This window comes from Gorilla gorilla, chromosome 11, assembly GCF_029281585.2.
Source record: "Gorilla gorilla gorilla isolate KB3781 chromosome 11, NHGRI_mGorGor1-v2.1_pri, whole genome shotgun sequence".
Lineage (NCBI taxonomy): Eukaryota > Metazoa > Chordata > Mammalia > Primates > Hominidae > Gorilla > Gorilla gorilla.
This window is the reverse complement of record NC_073235.2, coordinates 35,826,139-35,842,619: the sequence shown is the minus strand read 5'-3', so window position 1 is coordinate 35,842,619 and position 16,481 is coordinate 35,826,139. Positions and strand designations below refer to the sequence as shown.

Below are 16,481 nucleotides of genomic sequence, written 5' to 3'. Positions count from 1 at the left end.
AATAATCCAAAGAGCTAAGGATGGCAAGGTTCCTTGAATCAAAGAATCAGGAATAGGTTAATGGAAATGAAAAATAGTTGGTAGAGCTGTGTTCTAAGCTATCTCAGGGCGGAGAACATGCGTGGGAACGCAAACGTCTTTTGGAGGGTGGTTGAATTTTGCCTTCTTTGGCTGGTTTCACGGCCCAGGGAAGCCTCTGGAGTTTGCCTCAGGGGTACCTGGCTTACTTGGTGTCCGGGCTTTGCCTTCTCTCGAACACTCAGTGATTAAATGTCATAGATGTATTTTCTGTGGCAATTATTCTAGATGTTCACCAGGTGTAAAAGCCGGAGAGAGAAAGTTAAAGGTACTGAAGCTCCCAGTGCGGTGCTACCACATGAATCACATTTTACCAGTCGGGGAGATCTGTCACCTGGACCCTGGGTTGCTTTGGTTGCAGCCCTCTGCTCTCCTTTCCTCCCGCCCCATCTCCTGTTGACGAGGACAATGCTGCCTCTGCGATGCTTCAGCAAAATACCCCAAACATGTAACAGTGACTCTGTCCTTACCTCCAGGAGCCTCTAAACCAGTTCCCAGCATGTTGCTCTCAATCACACTGACTTGTTTGTCTAATTGTCTCATGAGAGCATGTTTTGTATGCTTCACATCTTTGACCTGTAAGACCAAGTCTTCCCATTCCTCTATCTCTCATCATGCTTGGCATAAAACACGAAACTTCAAACATAAAGTTTCACCCATCTTGAAAGCATAGAGACAAAAATTGGGGATGTGTTTTGTATAACTTTGTTCCTAAGTGACTTAGCACATTATAGATACCCCAAACACTTTTCTTGAGACTTTACAGGGACTGTTGATGATTCAAGAGGAGAGACTGTCCAAGCATGGTGGCTCACTCCTGTAATCACAGCACATGGGAGACAGAGGTGGGCAGTCTGCTTGAACCCAGGAGTTTAAGATCCTGTCTCTACAAAAAATTAGCTGGAAGTGGTGAGTGCTCCTGGGTCTCAGCTACTCAGGAGGCTGAGGTGGGAGTATGGCTTGAGTCCAGGACTCTGAGGCTGCAGTGAGCTTTGTTCCTGCCACTGTACTCCAGCCTGGGTGACACAGCAAGACCCTGTATCAAAAACAAACAACAACAACAAAAAAAAAAAAAAAAAAAAGGAGAAATTCTTGTGGCCTCATACGTTCATTAGGGATGAGACCACCTTTATCTGTAAGTCCATGCAAGAAAAAAAGTCAAGCAAGCATGGCAAAAAGTCATTTGTCTCAGTGGCTTAAAAATGTTAAAATGAGATACACAATTTCAAGATACTATTAGAAAGCTTAAAGATTGAAATGTTTAATCATAAAGTGTTTAACCAAAAAGCAAGAAGTTTTAGGGCTTGTTATTTCTGTGAGCATGTCACTGCATGTCATAGTAAAGGCTCTAACCAGTAGCAATAATAATCAAATGTATATTTGTATCTCATAATTTTATTCTGTTGATCTACCAATTATGATTTTGAGTTACAAACAACCTTATCAATAGAAGCAATGAAAGGATATCTCATGATTTTGAAATAACACAATGAAGAGGCAATTTTAGATTTTTAAAACTTCATGATGAAAATCAAGGCCTAAAATATTGTGTTTTTTTTTTTCCACTTGGATAAAGCAAATTAGAGAACAATTGTAGACATGTAGATCAAGTTACTTTTACAAACATAATCAGGGCTTAACCTACAAGGCTTGAAAGTGGTATTTACGGAGAAGGTTTTGATAATTTTGGCAAGACCAACATACACTTGAATGCAGCATGGAGCCTATATGGTTTGGATTTGTGTCCCTGCCCAAATCTCATGTGGAATTATAATCCCCAGAGTTGGAGGAGGGGCCCAGTGGGAGGTGACTGGATCATGAAGGTGAATTTCCCCCTTGCTGTTCTCGTGATAGTGAGTGAGTTCTCATGAGATCTGGTGGTTGAAAAGTGTGTAGCACCTCCACCTTTGCTTGCTTCCTCCTCTGGCCATGTAAGATGTGCCTGCTTTGGCTTCCACCATGATTGCAAGTTTCCTGAGGCCTCCCCACCCATGCTTCCTATACAGCCTATGGAACTGTGAATCAATAAAATGTTTTTTCTGTATAAATCACCCAGCCTCAAGTAGTTGTGCTGTTTTGTTTTTTTTTTTTTTTTTTTTTTTTTTTGGAGACGGACTCTTCTTCTGTTGCCCAGGCTGGAGTGTAGTGGCACAATCTCGGCCCACTGCAACCTTCACCTCCTGGGTTCAAGCAATTTCCAGCTAATTTTTGTACTTTTAGTAGAGACGGGTTTCCACCATGTTGGCCAGTCGGGTGTCAAACCCCTGACCTCAAGTGATCTGCCTGCCTCGGCCTCCCAAAGTGCTAGGATTACAGACATGAGCCACCTCGCCTGGCTTCAAGTAGTTTTTTTATGGCAATATGATAACAGACTAATATAGGAGCTTAGCACAAATAACAATGACCCGGGCAGCCAAACAGAGGGTGAATTTTCAGAGGATTAGTAACAAGAAAGACAATAGAAAAAAAAGGCAAAAAGATGAAAACGGGAAGAACCAACAGTAAAAATAAATTATGATTATTTTATTACCTAGCTCCTTTAAATAGCTTGATAGTAAGTGGCACATTTTTTCTCTTTATCCCTTAAAGTAGTACTGATACACACTGTAATCCAGTTAGGGCTGGTATTTAATGGCACACCAGTACAATCAGAGGCTCTATTCTAACTGTTTGGTGATTTTGTCATACCATTGCTAAGTTTTAAAAATATCATCCTTGGTTCATCTTCTGCAATGTGGAGTTTAAGTCCTGACTCTGCTACTTACTCTGTGGTCTTGCAAAAGTCATTTAGGCTTTCTGGGCCTGAGTTTCCCATTGGTAATGAGAATGGTTTGGAAGAAATGACTTCGGCAGTTATTTCTTAAGAGTTAAAAATCTATAATTTTTACCTGTCATCTAGGTAGGCCAGTTGAAGGGTTGAATGATGAAGATAGAAGAGAAGTGATAGATGCATAAAATGGTTGGAAGTGGTAGTTTCCCTCCTTGAAAGAAGGCAGATATTAATTCTTTCATGAACCTAGCTTTCTTTATGCACTAACTCTTGGACTGTCTCTTGGCACCAAACCTTCCCGAGGTAATGAAACAGCATGCTGGCGGACCCAGGGCACCAGAGCAAGGTCAGAGGCTGTGACCACTTTCAAAAGATTTTCCAGGAAATTATTCTGTTGAATAATGTTTAAGTTTCCACAGAAGCTATAAGCAGAGCGTGGTGCAAAAAAAAAGTTAATTGTACAATATTAAAAAACAGAGCAGCAACTCTGAGGTTATGGTCCCTATTAAAGGAAATTGCATTGTCTGACGCTGTCTCTTCAATATTCTCTAGAAATTCAGACTCCCTGGCTAATTGAAAGCCAAATATGTATTTACCTGGATTTATTCAGTTATATTGGCAAATTGATTTTCTTGTTTCTCTGCTTTGGAGGCAGAAATATGGATGGTATCAGTTGCAGAAGACCACTCTAAAATAGAAATTCTTTGACGTCACAACTGAGCAAAAGTTCTTAGAGTTGGATCAGATGTACACATTTAGGACCTTTGCTTTTGGGACCATTTGTCCCCAAGATGACATAATTCAAAATGCACCAAAAGTCACATCTATCAAAAAACATTTCTTCTGCTGGATGAACTGAAATTCCCATGCTCAGAATAAAAAAAAAAAATTGGTTATCCAGGAAGTCAGCCCTGAAATTTGCCATTGCCACTTGAGAATTCTAGCATCACTCTCTTAGCTCCTCATAATATCTCATCAGGGATTAGTTTGCAAACTAATACCCATGGAAATCTGAGTCCTGGAAGTTTTTTTCTGTAAAACCAAGCATGTTTAGAATGGGAGAAAGGAAGTTGTAATAGAAATGTTATGGTACAAATCCAAATATTTCTATTTGTAACCACACACATGTCCCTACTAACCTTGACCTCCTTTATTACTCATTATTTCTATACACGCACTCCTTTGTGGCCTTTCTCTCCATTCCAAATAGACAAGCCCTAACCATCCTTCAAGTTTCCTGCCTCCCTACCTCTTCACATGCATTCCTCAGCCCACCTGGGCCCAGTCTTCCCTGCTGAACTTGAGACTATTTCATATAAGTATACATAATGATGTATATCTTGTAAAAACTCTAAAATTATTTCATGTACCTTAGTATTGACTCTACAAATATTGTAGGTACCTGGCCTTACACTTCTGTTACACATCAAATGATGACTAACACAGGGTTGAACATAACAGGTGTTTAGCTAACACACATTGATTGATTTTCTTGAACAGGGAAATTAAAAGTTGTCAGCAATCAGACAAATGCATTGTCTGATGCTGTCTCTTCAATATCCTCTAGAAATTCAGACTTCCTGGCTAATTGAAAGCCAAATATGTATTTACCTGGATTTATTCAGTTATATTGGCCAATTGATTTTCTTGTTTCTCTGCTTTGGAAATAGAAATATGGATGGGGTCAGTTGCTAGTTAGATCATATCAAGAGCACTTAATTTGGATGTCAGTTACAGACACTACAATCCAAAGATTATCCACAAAGCTGGTGACTAAAATGGTACAAGGTTCAGAATACTGAATTAATAATGATGTGAGGAATTGGAGATGTTTGCTTGACAAATAGAAGACTAAGAGATGGATAGATCTAATAATTGTTTGAAAATGGAATGAGTTGTCTTGTGGAGAAGAAATTTAGAACTAGAAAGGGCATTTCTCATACTTATTAGCATCCCGAGGAAGGTATTCTTGAGATAGTGAGTTCTGTCCCACTGTAAATGTCAAAGCAAAGTGGTCATCTTTCAGATATAGTATGGGATGGATTCTGCTACATTGGATAGGAAGAGATCAGACGTCTCTTCTATTGAATGACTCAACATCTGCCTTTCACCTTTTGGCTCTAACGCTGTCATCAGTAGCTCCACTTATAACATCTCCCTGTTCTGTGTACCATTCCTGTTAAAGGATTTGTCTAAAGACAGTTTTTCATGTTTTTTTTTCGCAGTCTTTACTGCTTCAAAGGAAGTTTCCTTCATTGGTCCTTATACAACTTGTTTTTCAGTCTTCATTTAGTCATGGCCACCTGTTGGACATATTCTAGTTTGTGAGTTTTCCTCTTGACATGTGAGGCTCCAATATAAACATAATATATTTTTATTATGACCAGATTACAAGTCCAGTTTTAATTATCCTTTGAGAGAGGACTGTTATTCTAACTAACTTTATGATTTTTCCCCTAGTGGTACTAATTGTTAATAACCTTTAGGCAAAATACCTAAAATTCCAGCATTGCATCATGCATATCCAATTACTCTCTTGTGAACTCAAAGAATATAAGTCATTATTTCAGGAAAGGGCAAAGAGTGTTTTAAATTTAGAAAATCCATTCCTTTCTTTTTTCTCCACTGCTCCTATACTTCCTCCACCCACTTTTTAATTGCCTTGTTCTGTTTCAGATCTTCCTTTTTCCAACGCCAAGACTTTATTTGTGGTTAAGAAGTCACAGAAGAGGCCGGGCGTGGTGTCTCACGCCTGTAATCCCAGCACTTTGGGAGGCCAAGGCAGGTGGATCACGAGGTTAGGAGATCGAGACCATCCTGGTTAACAGTGAAACCCCGTCTCTACTAAAAAATGCAAAAAAAATTAGCCGGGCATGGTAGTGGGCGCCTGTAATCCCAGCTACTGAGGAGACTGAGGCAGGAGAATGGTGTGAACCCAGAAGGTGGAGCTTGCAGTGAGCCGAGATCATGCCACTGCACTCCAGCCTGGGTGACAGAGCAAGACTCCGCCTCAAACAAACAAAAAAAAAAGAAGTCACAGAAGAATTAATAATAATTACAAGTAAATTTGATAATTCCTGACCTTTTATTAGAAGATTACTTTAGCTTTCAAAAGGAAGGACGTGAGTTTCAGCTCATCAATTAAATGAACAATAATTAATTTAACATGTATAATTTCAATGTTAAGGAATATTGGGAAGGATGGTTCTAGAACAAAGAAACAAAGCTCATGAGAAAATATGTACCTGGAGCACAGCCACAGCCAAAGCGAATTTAACTTTTGGGTGTCCTGCTGTAGACTGAGTTGGGTGCCGTAGGTGTTTACCGTGGTACACATTAAGATTCTTCGAGTTGCTCTCGTATTGTGATGGTGATACGTGCATTATATAAAGGAAGACATTGCTTTTTGAAGATATAGTGTGCTAAGGGTTTCAGATCATTTATTCCAGAAATCCAATTCCACTATCCCCTCTGTGTGCCCCTCCCTCACCCCACCCCATCACCCAAATCCCTGAGAAGTTTATTTCTGGCCCATTTACTACATTAGCAAGAGAGTTTATTTTTCTAGCTCATTGCTAAACCATTATACTATAGAAATTCCATTGCCAAGCAGTTTTAAAGCAGAACTGTTATCTTCCTCATCATAATTTTAAAGTTAGCATTTGAAAATCACTTTCAACTTTGGATAACAAATGAAAAATGATTATGTAAAGTTTACATTCATCTTTGTCACATTGGTGAAGATTTTGCAATAAATACAGTATAGATTATTTTTCCTGTCAAATGCTTGCTACACATTGGAGTACATTAATTAGCTGGACCACTGTCAGATGTGGTCTGTGATATTTTCACAGAGAAAGCATGAGCTGAGATTGGGTGAAAGGCAAAAAGCAGATTCACTTGTCAGCAGGAAGCATTCTGAAGGGGGCCTGTTAGGGTGGCTTGGGAAGATCATTTTGGAAACAAGATATGTATATATGATAGAGGGTTTCTGACACTCCTGGGCTGGTGAGATCTTATTCCAAAGGAACATGTAATTAGGCTCACATTCCACTGTGGGTTGGGAATGGGCATGCTCTTGATATATGAATAACGTAAGGACATGCTTATAATGCAGTGAGAAGAGATTTTTGAATTGCTGCATGAATGTTTGCCTGTGTTGATGGGCAATCCACAAAAAGTTCAGAGGTTCAGGATGTCTGGAAGGTTTCCTGCTTCACATCTGAGCAAACCAAAGAAGAAATTGTGGATAAATCCTTATGAAAACTTTCTCATGGGCTTTCAAAGTCCTGAGTCTTCATGTAAAGTTAGAATGTGGAAATGTCCCTTATGCTCCTGTTTGGGAATAAAATGTTAGATATAGTTGTCTTGGTTAATATACAGATAGAGATTGATTCCTTGAATGTCCATCTTCTATTCACAACCCAGAAACCTAGCAATTTCTCATGACTTCCAAAACACAGCCTTTGGAGAGTTTCACAAACAGAAGCAAGAATTGCCACGGTGCATCATGGCCACGTGCCATCTGTCTTTGGCAGAGTTGGCAAAGCAAGGACTTCTTTGATGTCAACTTCAAACATGCATAACATGACCCACACATACTATTTTTTTCTTATTAACTGTGTGATGGGCCAGTCATTAATTTACATAAGCCATTTGAAATCTGTTTTTATTTCCAACTTCTTCTACCTCCTGTTGGGTAAAGAGTTTCATCAACTTAATCCCTACTCTATGGGGTAGGGCTTCCTTTTATTTGTCCTAAACACACACAAGCTTGAATTGGTGACTCCTCAATTAGACATTTTAGGGGTTAGTAATTAATTCTATGTTTATTCTATTTATATTATATACAATCATATATATATATATATACACATACAATCTTATAGGCATCATTCACCTTGCTTCTGACAAATGATACTCACAGAACAGCCACAAGAGTAACCCTGGACTCATTTTTGTTGTTTTCTTGATTGTTTTATCTTTTAAAGTAACAAATACATTCAGTATTAGGATATGAGTTCTACAGGTTCTTGAGTCTGCCACTCTACAATTATGAGGAAATCATTTGATCACTGGATTCTTTATCTATAAAGCAAAAATTTAACTTAAAATTCCTTTTCAGGGCCAGGCACGGTGGCTCACGCCTGTAATCGTAGCACTTTGGGAGGCCAAGGCGGGCGGATCACCTGAGGTCAGGAGTTTGAGAACAGCCTGGACAACATGGTGAAACCCTATCTCTACTAAAAATACAAAAATTAGCTGGGCATGGTGGCAGGTGCCTGTAATTCCAGCTACTCGGGAGGCTGAGGCAGGAGAATCGCTTGAACCTGGGAGGTGGAGGTTGCAGTGAGCCGAGATCCTGCCATTGCACTCCAGCCTTGGCAACAGAGAGAGACTCTGTCTCAAAAAAAAAAAAAAAAAAAAAAAAAAAATCCTTTTCAGCTTTATTATCTTTTGAATTTGTTTTGTGACCATCTAGAAAAATGTGAACTGTAGAGCTTACATTTAAAGATTACAGAAATAAAATTAACATCAAATAGCCATTTAAAAATTATAGTTAATGTTTTGGGTAAATAAAAGGGAGTCATAAATATAAAATTATAGAATGATTTTAGAATTATATCTATAGGATCTATAGAATGATAGAAATACATACAATTATAGAATGAGACAGTCTAGTGTGTGCTGCTGAATTACTGGGGGTGAACAAAGGACAAAAGGAACAAAGGAACAAAAGCTTCCTTTTAAAAAAAAACTATTTCTCCTCTACCTCCTTCAAATGGCCGATCTTACCTATTTTCCTGGCTTCTCATGATATTATGTTATCTTATTCATTGTATCCATTTTCATCCCTTCCTCTTCTTTAAAATCTCATTTAAAATGCCATCTCCACCAAAACGTATTCCCAAATTCCACATTAAAAATGAACCTCTGGTCCTTCTGTACTCCCATAATGTTCTGCTTATGTGTGTAGTATAAAACTTACTTCATTCTGATTTATGTTAAAGTAGGTTAATACCCTATGTCTTTCTTGTTAAACAATAAGCCCCTGGAAGAGGGAAATCATGTCTGTTTATCTTGGCATCTCCTTGGTGTCTAACAGTCAAGGATTGTTTTAACACATATGGATGGTCATGGATTCAGAGCAATCTCATTGCTGCCAGTACTGAGGAAACAGGAATTCTGGTAGGAATGAACCATGTCATTAGTCTACCACTTGCTATGTTTCTACATAATTGTTGGGTTGACTTTCGCTTTGCTCCCATTTCTCTTCTTTGTAGCCGTAGCTCTTTCTAGTGGGAGTCATTTACTTGAACTCCTGTTCAGCCTTGTGTAAGCCTTCTAAACCACAGATTAGAAGAGATTCATTCATATACCATATTACCCAAATATGCATGCTATATGATAGCCCTATTCAGCATCTTCCACTGATTGCATCCATGTTATACATTATATGACCACACACTAAGTTCATCCTCTGGCCTTCATATTACAAAAGTCCTGTTTTCAGTTTAGGTGTTTTTATCCCCCTTATCTTCCAATTCCCGTTAAAAATAAATCATTGCTCTGCTAATGGCTTGTTTCATACCTTCTGGATCAATGTTACTTATAAGGAAATCCTAGCATCTTTGATCTCTTTCATTTGGTCATGGGCCTTTTCTCAAGAATATCTGTTGTTGGCATCCCTACTGGGTCCAGGTCAGCATTCCTAAGACTGCCCACTTTTGTTTTTGCCCTCATCTCTGCTTTTGGCACTGAAGACCAGGGTGGCAGGTACAAAAGTTAAAAAGAAATAATAATGCTTTGTCATTATATGACAGTATTGTTCTAAACAATTCACAAGTATTAAGTCATTTAATCATCACAGTTTTATGAGGTTTAGTCTTCCCATTTTGCAGATGAGGGAAATGAAGCACAAACATTAATTAACTAGTTTGGCTGGAGGGCTGGGTCTTTAATCATTACCCTAAACATTTAATGAGCTGTCACTAAATATATCCAGCCCTCTTCCTTATAGGCACGTGATAGAATTGCAACTCCTGCTCCTCTGAGGATGGATGGGGTCATGTGACACGTTCTGGCCAATGAATTGTTAGCAAAAGTGACACTCCAAATTGAAGCATTTAACTGTGGGTCTGCAACTGCCCAACATGCTCTTTCTTCTTGCATGGCAACCAGCAGCTCTCAAGATGGTGGTTTCTCTAAAGTGGGGGTCATAAAATGATTACCATGAGCAGAGTCCTCACCAAAAGGTAGCATGAAGAAGAAATAGGCATTTGTTTCAAGCCACTGAGATCTAGGGGTTGCTTGTCACCATGGTACAACCCAGCCTATCCTTCCAAAATATCCTGCCTACACAGGCCAAAAATAGTAGAAAGGCAGAACACATTCTTTAAGTTCCTAGAATATAGTTCTTAACTTTTAAGAACTTGTGATGGTGCTAACATTTTTCAATTCCGTAGGTATCAATTTCAGCTTTCATTATTTCCTTTATGTTAATTTCCAATATCTCTCCAGAATACCTCTCAAAACTCTATTCCTTTCATAAGAAATTCTGAGGCCCAGGCTTCTTGATATTTTTAACGGTTTAATTACCAAACAGTGACTTTGTAATTTTAAGATTTTATAAGATATTTTAGAAATTTGGCAACTGTTGTAGTCCTAGTTTATAAAAATAAATAGATTGAAAAAACCCAAGTTTACATTTTGAAAAAAATATAATTTTGAATACACAAAGCACAATTTGAAATGATATAAGCAACTATAATTGTCTTTATAAAGAAAGTTATAGTAGATATCCATTCATTAGGAGCACTGTATTTTAATTATCCAGAAATAATATTGCTGTAGTTATTGCTGGCTATAAAAAGTTAATTTCAAAAGTTAATTAGCTAAAAATCACTTCTATTCTTACTGTTAAAAACGGAATGTCACTGATATTCAGCAGCAATGTATGTGCTGTAGAACAAGTTGTTTCGGAAACTTGAAGACTCCTTAGAATTTACAACATGCATTTAATTGCTCTAGTTGTGTCAGTATAACTCAAAATTATAATCATTAATAGTTTTTTGAAAGTATGCATTCATGTTTATGATATCTGGTAAGAGGGCAATATTTTCTGTAGCAGGGTCAGCACACTTTTTCTGTTAAGGACCACATAGTAAATATTTTTGGTTTTCTGAGTGGTACCCATATCGTCACTGTCACAAATTGCTCAATTTTGTAATCTTAGCTCAAGAACACCCACAAAGGATACGTAAGTGAACAGGTGTAACTATTCCAATAAAGCGCTATTTACATAGAACTGGCAAGGTTTGGCCTGTGGGTGCCAATTCCTGATCTAGAATGAATTTTAAAAATTCTTTTCTTGGGATGTTTTGCAACCTTGATGTACTAACTCCTAAATAAGTAAATAAGAAGGATCTAAGTCATCACAAATTTGATTTCCTGTGCCCATGTCCTTCTAAGCCATCCCCTGGAGCCACTCTGCTAAGCCCTGGGACCTCCCTACTCAGGAGGCTGAGGTGGGAGGATGGCTCAAGCCTGGGAGGTGGAGGTTGCAGTGAGCCGAGATCGTACCACTGCACTCCAGCCTGGGCAACAGAGTCAGACCCTGTCTCAAAAAATAAATAAATAAATAAATAAATAAATAAATAAATAAACGAACGAACAAAAAACAAAAGAAGAAACTATCCCTATGCTAGGGTTAAGGGGTCAATAATGAATTTCTTCAATGCAAGTTTTCTTTAAATATATACCACCCTTCCCCCTTATGCAGCCATTTCAGACATGTGGATGCTAATCTAAGCCTCATTGTGATGGATTTGGACAAACTTTAAAAATATGCATGTGTGTACATGAGGGAGAATTTTTTCCCTGTTTGTACTTAGGTTATTACTTTGCTTAAATAGAGGTCCTCAAATATAAAGGGAAGTATTCCAGTAAAAGTAGCATATAGGCATATAACAATAAATACAGGTACTATATATGTGTATGTATATATATATGTATATATATATGCATAGTAATTTCAGGAGACAGTCTAAAGAGGATCTGGATACAGATAATAAAATATCTAGAAGATGTATTATTAAAAATTGAAGTAATGAACCTTTTTTGGCTTAAGGATCATACACTTCTCATTCTAAGAACCTGACACATGAACCTGATTGTATTAATTTCCTAATGAATGATGGTTGTGTGAATAATTAAATTAAGAAAAGAACATTCATCTTCAGAGTATGGTTGTGTATTTATTTGTTTTGTTACCAAGCCCCAGGAACTATTTAACCAGGCACTATTTAGTTGCATTCCATTTATACATTTCATTAATGACAATAATGCTATCATAGAACAACGGTGTGCTCAGTTGTGGCTGAAAAGTATGGAAAGTCCAGTAGAATCTTATTCTAAGTTGCTGTGCTGAATTCAGTTGGCCCTGGGCCATTGTCATAGAGGTTTAATTATTAAATAAATCTAATTTCCTTACTTAAGACTGGCTGTGATAAAACAGAAACTTAGTAACAACTGTGAAAAAAAGTATATTGGACAACAATCTGGGTTAAATTCAAAATTAATAAAGCTATGTGATACTAGTTATGTAGGAGAACTTTTTTCCAAAATAAAATTTTTGAAAACAAAATGATTGTTTAGCCCTAAAAATGTTCAAATCAGCAAACATTTACTCAGTTCTATGCAGAGAGTGGTGTAGAAGCCCAGTGAAGGACTGCAAAGCTGAATTGTAGTATACAATCCAAACCTGACAGATAAGCCATAAAATAGGGATACAAATGGATATATAGTGACCAAGGATGAGTTAAGTGACATTTTAAGCAACAGTGGGCAGTAATAGTGCGGCAATAAACAAAGTGCCTATGCACTTTTGTATTATTGGAAGTACACTTTCAGGGTTAACTCCAAAAAGTGAGAATGTGTACTCAAATGGTAAATGAAAATAGAGTTTTGCTTATTGTCAAGTTTTCCTCCAAAATGGTTGAAGTAATTTATATTTCTACCAGCAATGTATAAGACTGCATGTTTACCCACAGTCTCACCAATAGAATAAAGGATCAATATCTAAATGTCTCCCGATCTGATGAATGAGAAATAGTATCTCAGCGTAGTTTAAAATTTTATTTCTCTAGTTAAGAGTGAGCTTGACTACCTCTTCCTTTGTTTAAAGGCCACTTGCGTGTCGTTTTGTGAATTGTTTGCCCATGACTATAGCCAACTTTTCTATTAAGTTTTTGGCCTTTCCCCCTTATTTTAAGAGGGTTTTTTTTTTTTTTTGTAGTTTAGGGATGGATATTAGCCTCTTATTTGTGATCACTACAAATGTTTTCTCCCATTTTGTCAGACGTCTTTCAATTTATTTTAAAAATATTTTTTGGTTTGTTTTTGAGTTTTTTTCTTGCTATGTGTGGTAGGAAAAATAATTACCCACAAAAAATACATATCGGAATGCCTAGAATTTTTAAAAATGTTACTTTACATGGCAAAAAGGACTTGCAGATGGTAAGAGCTCTGAGTTGAAGACATTATCCTGGATTAATCAGGTGGGTCCAGTGTAATCACAGGTCCTTGAAAACTAACAGCCATTCCTGGTTGTGGGCAGAGGGAGACGTGACTACAGAAAAGGGTAAGAGACATAAAGTTCCTGGCTTTTGAAGATGGAGGAAGGGGCCATGGACCAAGGAATGTAGGCAGCCTCTAGATGCTGGGAAAGGCAAAGAAATGAGTTCTTTCTTAGAGCCTCTAGAAAAAAATGCAGTCCTCCTGACATCTTCAGTTTACATCAGTGAGGCCTGTGGGGCTTCTAATCTACAGAACTGTAGGATGATAACTTTGTATTGTTTTAGGTCACTACATTTGCGATAATTTGTTACAGCAGCCATAGAAAGCTGATATACCATACTATTTTAAAAATTTTACATAGTCAGATTTACTAATCCTGTATGGCATCTGGAGTTTGAGTCATTGTCAGGTAACCATTCCTTTTGTCCAGCTGATAAAGGAATTCACCTGTGGTTTTTTATTCCTTGTGATGGTGTGGTTTCATTATTTACATTTAGATCCTGGATCTATTTATTTTTGTGTATGGTTTGGGAGGTATACATTTAATGTTATGTTTGGTCAAATGGCCAACCAATTGTCCCAGCACTGTTTGTTTAAAAAGTCCCTTCTTTGTGATTTGAAATGCCACCTTTATTGTATGTTGAATGCCCATAGATAATTGGATCTATTTCTGGATTTTCAAACCTGTTTCTCCCTGGTTGTCTAGACACACACCTGCACCACACTGTTTTCATTTTAGAAACTTTATAGTAAATTTACTGTATACTTTATTTTCTCTTCCTGGATTTTCTTTCTTAGTGTTTTCCTGCCTTTTCTTGGAAGTTTCTTCACATAAACTTAAGTATTAACTAGTCTAGCTCCCAAAGAACCTTGTTATTTTTATTGGTGTCGTGTTAATTTTATAAAGTAACTTAGAACTGACAGCTTTATAATCTTGAGTCATTCTGTTATAGAACAGCCAATGTCTCTATTACTTCACATCTATTTTTGTGATTTACAGGAGTTTTAACGTTTCCCCAGATAGGTTTTATACATTTCTACTTCTAATTTTCCCTACATATTTATTCATCTCTGTTGCTAATGTAAATGAGGTTTTCTCTATCAGTATATCCTCCACCAGTTTACTATCAATGTCTGTGAAAGCAACTGACTTCTATAAATTAATTTTTATGGAATCTAAATTTTATCAAGTTAATTTTTTATCATAATTTTCTTCATTTTCCAGGAGTACTACCATGTTATCTACAAATACAGTTTTTAGTTGCTCTTTTCCAATTATTATGCCTCCATGTGATTTATCTTGCATAATTGCATTGACTCCAATAAAATGTTTAATAGAAGTGGAGGCAGCGGACATCCTGGCCTTGTTCCTGATCAAATGGAGTGTCTCAAGTAGTTCCCCCTTAAGTGAGATACTGATGTTAGGACTAAGCATATGTGTGCATGATATGTTTTATGATGTTAAGAAAATATACATCAATTCCTATTTTCATCAGGAAGAGTGTTAAATTTTCAGTTTTCTCAAAGATTATTTAAACACTTGTGTAGAGAATCTTGTAATTTTTTTCCTTTAGATTTATTAACAGGGTGTCATATACTAAAGGATCAATTAATATTGAGCCAAACTTGCATTCCTGGATTAAATGTCACTTGGCCATGATATTTTTTTAATGTAGTGTTACATTGTTTTGGTCATATTTATTTACTATTTTTGCAGTGATATATATAGTGACATCGTCCTGTAATTTCATTTTTTTAAAACTGACTTTTGCAGGTTAAATTATCAATGCTATATTTGCTTTATAAAAATAATTAGAAAGTTTTTCTTCATTTTCCATGTCCTGAAGTAAATGTGGAGCATTGGAGTGGTCTGCCTTTGGGAGTTTGTTTTGGGCCTAGAGATGTTTCTGTGGGGTGGTATATTTTTTTTTCTAGAAGAGTTGATTAATCTTTCTATCTCTAACAGAGCCAATTTTGGTAAATGTATTTTCCAAAGAAAGTTTCAATTTTGTCCATGGTTTCAATTTTTTTGCATGTATATGACGTCTATAAAGTTGCCTCTTAATTTTTGTTTCTGTAGTTAGTTCCCATTTGTCATTTCCTATCTTGTATAATTGACCCTTGAACAACATAGGAGTTAGGGGTGCTGACCCCTGAAGAGTCAAAATTCCCTGAATAACACTTGACTCCCACAAAAACTTAACTATTAATATGGTATTGTTGACTGGAAGCCTTACTGATAACATAAAGATTCTATCAACACATATTTTGTATGTTATGTGTGTTATATACTGCAGTCTTACAAGAAAGTAAGCTAGAGAAAAGGAAGTGGATCATCATGAAGACCTTCATCCTCTTCGTCTTCACAGTAAATGGGCTGAGGAGGAGGAACAAAAAGTGGAAGGGTTGGTCTTGCTCTCTCAGGGTTGATAGAAGTGGAATGGGTGGAGGAGGTAGAAAGGGAGACAGGCATACTCTGTATAACTTTTATTGAAAAAAAAATCTGTGTATAAGTAGATCTGCACAGCTCATACTGTGTTGTTTAAGGGTCAACTGTTTATTGGTGATTTATTCACCTCCCTCATTTTTTTCATGATTAAGTTATGTAGTAGTCTATTTAAAAAAGAAAGGCAACTAGATTCTGATTTGTTAATTTGTTACTACATTTTACTGTTACCCTTAATTCCTTTCTTTTGGTTATTTTTCCTTTTGTGCCTTTGAGCTGAAATTTTATTTATATTTTTTAATTTTCATTGATACACGTGCATAGGACTGCCAATTTTTCTGTAACCACTGCTGTAAATGCATCTGGTAGTTTTCACTGTCATTTTTCAGAAATTTAGAAATTTTGGTTTGTAATCTCTTTCATTGAAGAGTTGCTTAAATGTTAGTTTTCTATTTTTATTTTTAAATAATTTGTTTTATTGCATTGTTTTCAACAGGTGGTATTTATAATAGTTATACTTTCCAGAACATACTGAAGTTTGAGATTTAATATAATGGATTTCGTGCGAGTTCCATGTGCGGTTGTGTGTATGTGTGAGCTTTTTCCGTG

General features: G+C 36.8%; 1 protein-coding gene across 6 annotated transcripts in view; it reads left to right on the top strand.

Moving 5' to 3' along the window:
- The window catches only part of NCKAP5 (NCK associated protein 5), a 990,571-nt gene that overhangs the window by 373,878 nt on the left and 600,212 nt on the right, over positions 1-16,481 (top strand). The gene's annotated exons all lie outside the window — the stretch shown is intronic.